This window comes from Balaenoptera acutorostrata, chromosome 1 (assembly GCF_949987535.1).
Source record: "Balaenoptera acutorostrata chromosome 1, mBalAcu1.1, whole genome shotgun sequence".
Classification (NCBI taxonomy): Eukaryota; Metazoa; Chordata; class Mammalia; order Artiodactyla; family Balaenopteridae; genus Balaenoptera; species Balaenoptera acutorostrata.
Window position 1 is genome coordinate 18,910,989 of NC_080064.1, and position 11,104 is coordinate 18,922,092.

The following is an 11,104-nucleotide window of genomic DNA, read 5'->3' on the forward strand; positions in this document are numbered from 1 at the left end:
AAATAAGCCAATAACAAAAAGGTAAATACTGTATGATTCCACTTATATGAGGTATGTAAAGTAGTCCAATTCATAGAAACAGAAAGTGGAATGGTGGGTACCAGGGGCTGGTGAGCAGGGGGAAAAGGGGGGTTGTTTAATGAGTATAGAGCTTCAGATTTACAAGCTGAAAAAGTTCTGGAGATGTGTTTCACAACAATGTGAATATATTTAATACGACTGAACTGTACACTTAAAAATGGTTAAGATGGAAAATCTTATGTTAGGCTTTTTCACTACACACAAATAAATAGTCTCCATTTTGCTATATTTCAAGGATTTTGTGGGGGAGACCTACTGATTCAATCTTTACTCAAATCTAATCTTGAACTTAAATATCTCTATAATACTCCATATTACTAAATGGCTGTGCTGAATTCCATCACAAAGAGTATAAACCCGCAATCATTCAATCAACAAGCATTTAGCGAGCTTCATTCTGGTATGTGAGGTGGGCATCTGTTACATTCTGGAGTTACAGAGCTGAGTAAACAGTTTTTGCCCAGGGACTTGCAGGCTTACCCTGTTGTGCTGTCTGATTCCGTTTGAAGCAAATCAGTACAGGCCATCCCTGACACATTCCTGGAGCCCTGAATCATGTCCACTCCCTCTGCTGTGTTCAACTGCTGATAGAGTCCTGGGGACTAAATAGAACTCTCATGGGTCAGTGTACCTGGATGAGACCGGCTTCAAAACCCAAACAACTTAGGACAAGACTGACTTCTTCCAGAATGCTCTGAATTTCTCCTGCCCATCAGAAGACTGGTAAGAATGATTCTTTGCAAATATGTGGCCAGCTGAACCTGACCTTCCCCACAACCCTCTGATCCTTGGTTTAATACTCAAAATATAAGCCTCCCCATTATATATCTTCTTTCACACCCTCGTCTACATTCTGCTCTGTGTTGCCTCTTCCTGCTGCTTTGCTCCCCTAACGCCTCCCACTGCACCCCCTGGAGCCTCATACTATGCTAAGCAAACCCTCCCGAGGAGTGTGAGCTCTTCATGGAAATTTCCCTCTACCTCTTGGCTAATAGAAACCCAGAGCTCCTCCGAGAGATTTCTCTGCAGCTCTCTCAAAAGGATACTATGCGTTGCCCACGCCTCGAACACCTGGGGTCAGAAGGTAGGTTAAAAGCCCTCCTTCCTTCCCAGTGCTACTTTCTGAACTATTTCTAGTATGGAGGTCCTTGGTCCTACAACTACCGTATAACCTGAGAACAGGGCAGTATATCCATCTCTGCCCTGCTCTCTCCCCACTTCCTGGTCATCTCCTGTCAGTCACTGAAAAGTTTTTGGAGGTGTTACCATTAAGAATGTGGGCTTTGGAGTCAGATGTTCCTGGGTTCCAGTCTCAGGTTTGCCACTTACTCACTGTGTGCTCTTGGGTAAAGCACTTAATAATATCTGAGCTTAAATTTTCTTAGATGTAAAATGGGATAGTAATAGTAACCACCTTGGAGAATAGTTACTGGCGTTCGACAGTCATTCAGCTAAAAAGTGAACAGAAGAAAATAATTATAAATTGATGTATGTTCTATGAAGAGTTTGAGACAGAATGAAGGAGAACTATGATGGGAAGGGGGTTAGGGAATGAGGTGCCGTTTAAGCTAAGACCTGAAGGAAGAGAAGGATGAAATGAGATAAAGCAGGTGGAAGCACTCGGTATGCGTCAGTGATGGCTGTTACTGTCAGCATTTCTCCCTGGCTCTGAGGCTTCCTGTGCGTCTTCAGTGTCCACGTACATGACCCGTTCCACACCCATCCTGTTAGTTCTCTTTTCTTTTCCCCACTTCCTAGAACTTTATTAAAGAAAAAGCAATGATGGTAAATCTCTAGACCATCATCCATTTCCTGGGGTTTCTCCTCTGAAAATGTGACATTTGATTTCCAAACATATGCCAGAGTGTACGTGGTTCCCAATTGTACTAAGCAGGGTGAGAAGCTGAAATCCTACAGTGTTCATCCTCCAACTTTCCCCAGCCTGTGGTCTGTCTTTGGATCAGCAAGAATCGTCTGAACAGCCACTCTGGCTGCATTCATTTTTGTCTGCAGCTCTCTGAGCTCTTCTATATGCAACAGAATTTGAGTAGCTTCATGGAGAACTGCATTTCCTGTGTCCAAACCAAGAATATGCTTGTCTAAAGCAACAGGCAAGCCTTCTTTTGTTCGATTTCCTCCAGCAACTGCATCCTGTTCAGGAGCTCCTGGACCATAATGAGAATTGCCTTAATCGTTACCAGGTAATCACTGTGACACTGAACCCAAAGGAGGTTAGCAAAGCCTTTACCCCAGCCTTCCTAGCAGGATTAGTTACATCCAAATTGATCAATGGCTCTGCATTTTTAGTTGCACTGTCTGCATGTTTTGCACCATCAGGTCCCAAGTCTTTGTATTTTTCAGTATTACCTCCATAGTCAAGTCTAACAGCTAAACCAAGAAGCCAGTCAATTGCTACTTGGCGATCTTGAAAAAACAGTTCAGGGGCTTCCCTGGTGGCGCAGTGGTTGAGAATCTGCCTGCCAATGCAGGGGACACGGGTTCGAGCCCTGGTCTGGGAAGATCCCACATGCCACGGAGCAACTAGGCCCGTGAGCCACAACAACTGAGCCTGCGCGTCTGGAGCCTGTGCTCCGCAACAAGAGAGGCCGCGACAGTGAGAGGCCCGCGCACCGCGATGAAGAGTGGCCTCCGCTCGCTGCAACTAGAGAAAGCCCTCGCACAGAAACGAAGACCCAACACAGCCAAAAATAAATAAATAAATAAATAAATTAAAAAAAAAAAAAAAAAAAAACAGTTCATGGCGCTGAGATACCTTTCAAAGAACTTGGGTCAGTCACTGCTGTGAACGTTTCTTAAATTATTTCTGTCTTTAATCTCATAGTGTCTGGTTTTCTGGTCTTCAAGCCAAACAATTGTTTCTAAATTCTGTTTCATCTTTGCACTGTAGTTGGCAGGATTGCGGTGGTCCCAGCTTCTGGCTGTGGTCCCCCAGGCTTCAGCCAGGAGAGGAGAGGGGAAGAGGAGTGGGTGATTCAGGCACCAGCAACGTAGTGAGAGCAGCCTGTTGGTTCTTTGACCTCCTCAACTCCAGTGACCTTCCCCTCTGTTCCACCTTAGGTACCCACCATAATGGCCACAGCCTGGACCTTGCATCATCATTTCTTAAATCTGGGACCACACCCTCTCATCCTTCCACATTTTTTTAACACAGTTGCTCCCACAATACCTGTTCTTCAAATTTGTTAAAACTGCCAAGCCCCTGGCCTCTCCGTTGTCTCCCTTTCTATTCAGTTCTAAGGTTCTAAGTTCCTTTCCTGCCCAGGAAAGACCGAATGCCTTTACCACGTCTTTGCCAATCACTCCTCTTTTGCCCCACCGTCCTGTTATACCTGGATGCTGTTGGTGTTTGTGCCATAACAAGGTCATGGTCTCTCTCTCAACTGGGACTTCACTGTTGCCTGGCAATCTTTCTGTACCTTCCTGATCAGCTTTCTCTTTCATACTTTATTTATTTATTTATTTATTTTTAACATCTTTATTGGAGTATAATTGCTTTACAATGGTGTGTTAGTTTCTGCTTTATAACCAAGGGAATCAGCTATACATGTATATATATCCCCATATCTCCTCCCTCTTGCATCTCCCCACCATCTTATCCCACCCTCCCTATCCCACCCTTCTAGGTGGTCACTAAGCACCGAGCTGATCTCCCTGTGCTATACGGCTGCTTCCCAAAAATACGGAATGCTTCATGAATCTGCTTCCCCAAAATATGGAACGCTTCACAAATTTGAGTGTCATCCTTGCGCAGGGGCCATGCTAATCTTCTCTGTATCGTTCCAATTTTAGTATATGTGCTGCTGAAGCGAGCACCTCTTTCATATTTTAAACCTTCTTCATTCTCCTCAAATGTCTTCCCTATAGAATAGAAGGGGATATAGAACCTTTCATGTGTTTCTCTCTTGTTGTCCTGCCAACCCACAGCTGTATAGCAGAGGCTGCCAGAGCTCTGCCCATGTCACCTTGGATTCCTTCATTGTCTGAGGGCACACCAGCACCCCCATGTGCCTTCACTCCCCACAGCCAGCACCTCTGTCTCTTGTCTGAGGACTGCCCTCAGGCTGCCTGAATCACTCTGCCCACACAGAAAACCTGAGGTGGCCGGGAATTTTCATCCTCCCCACCTCCACCCACAAAGGGCAGCTCTTAACCTTTGACTGACGGGGTCGGGAGTATAAATACCCCCACAAACTTGCCCCATGACTGGGATGACTCCGAGGTGTGAGAGCTCCCCGGGGGGATGAACCCAAGTCAGGGTGCTCTTCATGGCACTTTGCTGTCATGGCATTCTTGCTCGGTCCCCTTTCCCTTCCTGTTTTCTTTTTCCGCTTCCCTTCAGGTTATTCCTGAGAATGCTTCCTGATAGGTCACAGCCCAGGAATCCTCATCTCACCTGCATCTGGCTTTTCCTCCTTCTTCTCATGGAGGAAGAGATGCCTTTATATGTCCCCAGGTATTAGCCCTCACTCCCCTTCCTTACCCTTCCGAGGTAGGAGGTAGATGGGCTCCTGGGCTGGAGAGCTTGTGTTTGTCAAGTGGACTAAAAGTGAAGCTTTGTTTTCCCCCAGACACTCCAAGGACAAAGCTAGCGGCAGAAGCTGAGCTCTGCTGGAATAAAGAAGTAAGATGACCACTGCTGAGGTCAGGGAAACTTCCCCGACTGCACAGGAGCAGAAAGACTCCTTGGGGGTCAAAAAGGAGGGGCCGCCACCCCATAATAAGGATGGACATACCGTCACAGGCCTCTGCTGTGGGATCCGTCTTAACGAAAAGTTGAGCACACATGTTGGGGAGGATCCTGGGCCCAGTCAGGTGTGAAAAAAGAAACAAGATAATTGGCCAAAGGTAAACCAAGACCCAGAAGGACTGCCCTATACAAGTGATTTAAATCACCTCTTTCCTGCATTCCTCCTCATTAGGAAGGACGCCCACACCCTTTCTCTCTGGGCGTGTATTTCAGCCTTGCTTCAGTCTTAAACTCTTTCTCTGTGTGCTCTCCCACTTATTGTGCTGTGTCTCTAATAATAAACTTTGTACTTGTTTTTACAGTTTCTGCCTCCTTGAAACATTCTTGCTTTCAAACGGGGACAAGAGCCAGGGCCACTTTACTTCCTGTCTCTAGCCCCTGGTGGTCTAGTGGTTAAGATTCCTGGTTTTCATCCAGGCTACCCAGGTTCAATTCCTGGGCAGGGAACTAATATCTCTCTTTGGGACCGCTCACTGCTGTCTCGAAGTCCTAGGTCAAGGTGTGGTGGTGTTGGTTCCTTCTGAGGCCTGTGAAGAAAAAACCTGTTCCCTCCCTCTCTCCTAGCTTCTAATGGTTTGCTGGCAAACTTTGATGTTCCTTGGCTTGCTGCCTTTATCTTTCCATGGCATTCTCTCTGTGTCCAAATTTCCCCTTTTTAGAGGGACACCAGTCATGTTGGATTAGGGCCAATTCTCATGATCTCTTTTTAACTTGATTACCTCTGGAAAGACCCTATCTCCAAATAAAGGCACATTCTGAGGTAATGGAGAGGAGGATATCAACATATAAATTTTGGTGAGACACAATTCAAACCATAATACCACCTCTGTGCTCCCAAGCCCAGGCAGCTCTCCCAAACTATAGATATAGATAGTCTTCGTCTACCAGATTGCTCCACTTGAGTGTCCCACAGAGCTATGTTTTCTGGATTCTCAGTACTTTTTGCTCTGTTTGGGGGAATTTCCAGCCTCATCAGTCCCTTTTCCTCAGAAAGGTGTTTCCCAGTCTCTTCTGTGGTCAGGCTTAGGCCTGTGAGCTATTCTCCACCAATGGGACTCGACCATATGAAACTTTGATTCAGAATGGCTCAATCTGAGGAAGGAGGCTTGGCGTGGAAACCATTTTCCTGGCAGTGGCAGAGGTGAATTGCTTTCAGGGATACAGCGTTTTCAAGTCGAGCTGAGCTCTTGATGCACAGGTGATAGCATTACTGGTGTAGCGGTGGTTATAATCAAATGGAGATTCTGGTCGAAATGCAGATGGCGGCATTAGCACATCATGGTGGCAAGTGCAGTAGCAGAAGCAGCAGTTTCTTCATCAGGCCAGGTTTTCGGTTTTCGATCCTTTTCTTGGAAGCTTAATCTTGAACCAGTTTCTTCAGTTTCACACAGATTCTGTGGGCTATTGAGATTATTTTAAATACATTTATTTTCTCTGTAATCAGCCAGGATCAGCTTCTGTTGCTTACAATTAAGAACCCTGATGCATGTAGACTTTCGTATTTTAAGGTGGTTTCTGGAAGTCACAGGCCCTAATCTGTGGAATTGACGGAGTGGAGGAGAATAGTAGTTAATGAGGTCCCAACAGCTGCAGCCTGGAAAGCTGGTGAGCTTTGTTATGCAGTGGCATTCAATCAAACTGTTTTTTGCTACACACTGGGACAGAGTCATGCCAATCAGGGCTAGAGGAAATGGTAGAAAACATTTAGAAGGTTGCTGTGTACTGATTTCCTGCCCCTTTTGGCAAAGTCCTCCAAAAGACATTTTCCATTAAGAAGTATCTGCCAGTTCAAGGGAGTAGGTCTACCAGCAAAGAGGGCATTGGGCATTTCCTTCCCTACTCCAGCCCTCCCCCATCTTTAATTTTGGCTTGCCTCAAGACAAAGACCTTTAAGTGAGAAGTAGGTTGGCAGAATACAGAGGTAAAAAATCAGGTCTTCAGACTTAAATCTGTAGGGGAGGCAAAATTGTATCTCTATTCTCGCAGGGTCTCTGGCTGGGCCTGAGAATTAAATTGACTAAGATTAATAGGAGAAAAGCATATGGATTTTTATGTGGACATTTCCCATAGGAAAATGAAGATGCCCCCCCCCTTGACCTCCCCCCCCCCAAAGCCGAAAGGCCCAAGTGTTTATAAACTTAGTTGAACAAAGAGGAGCAATTGTGGAAAAGTAAAACATATGGGGAGACCAAGGTAGGATGGGTTGTTTTGAAAAGGTCTGTCTGTTTGTATAGAGTTCTCCTGCTTCCACCCCCCATCTCTGGTGGTAAGAATGTTTCTTTCCTCCTGGCATCTTGCACTAGGGAGTTATTTATCTCCTGCTTTCAGGAAGAAAAGTGCAGGGGGTAGGGGGTGGGCACAGGTGTTCAGAGTGTCCTTCCTGTACCTGCTGCTTTTCAAATGTCTTTAGCTCAAAATAATCCTTATGGCAAAGTAGCATATTTGGGGTTGGCATATTCTGCCAATTTTCAGCTCTGGAAAAGAGCTGGACAAGATCTTTTGATGAGGGTTATTCATAGAACTGAAATAAATAGAGGAAGCCTGCTAAGATCTTGAAGGTTTGGATTATCAAAGAATCCCCCAGGCTGTTCAGTACAGCCTGTGAAACCCCTAAGGCATTGATGGGACCTGATCTACATGAGCAGCAGTGTTTACTGAAGCTTGACAGCCTCCAGGAGGGGTATTCTTCCCAGTGCCCGAATCAGGTGCAGCCGCAGTGATAGGGATAGAGTAGGATAAATAAATAGTTATTTTAACAAAAAATTCCACTAGGGGATTAAAGACAGAGAGAGGGAATTTTAAGGGAGTTTGGGAGACTGTTGTAGGCTAATGACCACTCAAGAAAAGAATCCAGTAACCTAGTAACAATCTACACTACCTTGAAGGAAGACCAGGCACATTCAAGCACCAGGCACACTCAAGCCACAGACCTGAAACACAAGACAATAGATAATGGGGTCTGAATCTTGTTACATGAAGTCAGGGAGTTAATGGTCCTTGAAGAGTAGCATTTCTGCCTGTAGCCAACATAGGAATAGAGGTGAAAGGGGAAAAACACTAAGTGAAAGGAGACATTATACTGAAACCTGAGATGAATTACCAGATTTTAGTATATATTACCACCCTTCTGCTAATATACATATGATTTAAATGGTGTCATGGCAGTCCCGGTTAGACCATATAGGGTTTAAGGAGGAACTAATGATACAAACCTTGATATCTACACCCAAATGAGGAAGAAGGTGGTCTTCTCCCCCTCCCCAGTTTTCTTTTGCTTATAAAAATAAAGTCCTCTCAGTCCTCGGGGTAGAGCCTTCTTGCCTGCCCGCTTGTGTCTCTCACAAGCGTCCCGTGCTAATAAACTTACTCTTTGCCTGCTGCTTTGCCTCTTGCTGAATTCTTTCTGCTCTGAGACAAAGAACCTGAGCTTCAGTAAGTCCAGACACCAGGTGAGTGGTTTCAAGTAAAAGACAGTGGGGGGGACTTCCCTGGTGGCGCAGTGGTTAAGAATCCGCCTGCCAATTCAGGGGACACGGGTTCGAGCCCTGGTTCGGGAAGATCCCACATGCCGTGGAGCAACTAAGCTCGTGCGCCACAACTACTGAGCCCGTGTGCCACAGCTACTGAAGCCCACATGCCTAGAGCCCGTGCTCTGCAACAAAGAGAAGCCACCGCAATGAGAAGCCCGCGCACCGCAACTAAGAGTAGCTTCTGCTCACGCAACTAGAGAAAGCCAGCGCGCAGCAACAAAGACCCAACGCAGCCAAAGATAAATAAATAAATAAATTTATTAAAAAAAAAAAGACAGTGGGTTCGAGTTCCCTCCTAAGTCAGGGATCGTGGGTTCAAGTCCCAATCTGAGTTTTGACTGGGTTCAAGTGCCATCTGAAAAGTGCCATCTGGTTTCAGTAGGGAATAGCAAACAAGGAGAATCCTTCCAGAAGCCAGAACGAGGGCTGCTAAGGAGCTAACCAAGGAGTTCCACTGCCAGGACAGTGAATGCTCACTGTTCCTGCCCAGTGGGATTGCATGGGCACCATGGACCAGTGGCAGCTGGGTGTTTGCCATGCTCCGCTCTTCCCAAAGAAGGTTTAAAATGTGATCAATCAATCAGTCACTTGTATAAGTGATCACTTAAGTTATATCTTTATTTATATCTATATCTACATCTGTATCTGTATCTATAACTCGCTACTGTTGGGGAGAGAAACTAGTCTTTCAGCTTTAAGCTTATGGATCCTTGCTCAAGGGAAGCAACATTTTAACTCTAAGCCTCTAAAGATCCTGGACTTCACACTGGAGTCGGTGACGAGATGGAACTTTGCAGCTGTATTCCTTGGGGAGGGGTAAGTGCTTTTTATTTATGGGAAGAAGGATGTGTTTGAATGTTGGCTAGCCAAAGGGGTGGACTGTGGCAGAAACTGCTGGTTTTCTACCTCAAATCTACTCTCTATCTCTTTTTAACAGAGCCCTGATTTTGTTCAGGGTGGCAATGTGCCAGCTAAAAGTACTGTCCACTTCAGTCTCCTTTGCAGGCAGAGGTGGCCAGATGACACACAGGCTTAGGGTTTCTGGGATGTTTTTGCTTTTCTAACAGTTTCCTCCTGTTTTCACCTCCTTCTTCTGCTTGTCTGGAACGTAGTTGCTGGAGCTGGAATAGCCTGTAGGTGACCAGGACACACAGACAGGAGGGTGAAGCCCTACATGGTAATGTTGGCAACTGGAAAGACAGAAGGAGCATGGCTTCCTGATGGCAATGGGGTACAACTGTACCAGCTCTGGACTGCGTACCTCTGGGCTTGCTATATGGGACAAAGAAACCCCCATAGCCTTGGGGTTGTTTTTTTGCTGCCCAACACATTTTTAAATTGATACACATCCAAAATGAAACTCATCACTTTCTTCCTGAAATCCACTTCCCTTCCTGTGTTCCCTACTTGGTTCCCTTGACCACTATCTACTCAGAAATCAACATGCAACCCTTGACTTCTATCCTTTATTTGCCCCTCCCCCAGTACCTAATACATTTATTAGTTTTATTGATTCAATTTTTAAATCTCTCCCTATTACAAGTTGAATTGTGTCCCCCTAAAAGCTATGTTAAACTCCTGGTCCCCAGAACCTCAGAATGGGACCTTATTTGGAAATAAGGTCGTTGCAGATGTAATTAGTTAAGATGAGATCATGCTGAAGCAGGGTGGGTCCTTAATCCAATGCAACTGGCGTCTATAGAATATGACGTGAAGAGACAAAGACCCACAGGGAGAACACAGAGGCAGAAATTGGAGAGATACAGCTGCAAGCCAAGGAACACAAGGATTGATGGCCCCACCAGATGCTAGGGCGAAGGAAGGAGGATTCTACCCAGAGTCTCAGAGGGAGCTCAGCCCTGCTGACACCATGATTTTGGACTTCTAGCTTCCAGAGCTGTGAGAGAATACATTTCTGTTATTTAAGCCGCCAAATTTGTTACTGAGACAGGCTGGGACCTGGGACCCTTTGCTGGGGACCTGGGATACTTTTGCTGCAGTGCTGCAGTGCTTGCACCTGACACACCTCTCCTTGAGCAACAAAATACAAAGAAACTATATGGGACTAAAAATAACTGCCTGCATGGGCAGTTGGGACAAATTCTGGACCCAAAAGATACAAAGAGATGGAAAAACCCAAATGCCACTTTTGAAGAGCCTGGAGAAAAAACAGGGTGTCAGGAGCAAAAGCAGCGCATACCCCCTGCACACAATACCACCTAAGCCACCCCTCTGGCCCGACTTCTGGACGCATCCCTACCCTCACCCCATATAAGAAACCAGCTCTCCACCCCCTCGGTGATGGAGCAAGCAAGGGAACCTGTTGTTTGTTCTCACTCCCCCCTGGGGCAGCAGAGGCGCCAATAAAGCCACGCCTGAATTTCTTGTCTGGCCTCTAGTCAATTTCTATCGCTTGGGGAAGGCCAAGAACCCTGTTCGGTAACAGTACTTTGTTACAGCAGCCTCAGGGTACTTATACACGCCCTAATGCATTCACACTCTGCCAAGTCACCAGACTCTTGTTTTGCCTTAAGAGCCTCTGAACTGGTCCCCCAGCTAACAGTGTTGCTTCCTTTCCATTCCTGCCCAACGTAACAGCCTGAATGAGCTCTATAATGTTCAAATTACTCACCTGTTTACACATGTTTCAATGGCTTCCCGGTACTCTAAATTCTGAACTCCCTCACCTGATACAAAAGGCTCTGTGTGCCTTTCCGGCATCAGC

At 45.9% G+C, this 11,104-nt stretch overlaps 1 non-coding gene and 1 pseudogene across 1 annotated transcript; both read right to left on the minus strand.

Annotated features, from left to right (window-relative positions):
* Positions 1 to 2,001: 2,001 nt before the first annotated feature.
* Positions 2,002 to 11,100, minus strand: LOC103018561 (RNA transcription, translation and transport factor protein-like; annotated as a pseudogene).
* On the minus strand, positions 3,809 to 3,915 carry LOC114236838 (U6 spliceosomal RNA). The gene has a single exon (XR_003622695.1). It is a non-coding gene; the product is annotated as a U6 spliceosomal RNA (small nuclear RNA).
* Positions 11,101 to 11,104: the final 4 nt, after the last annotated feature.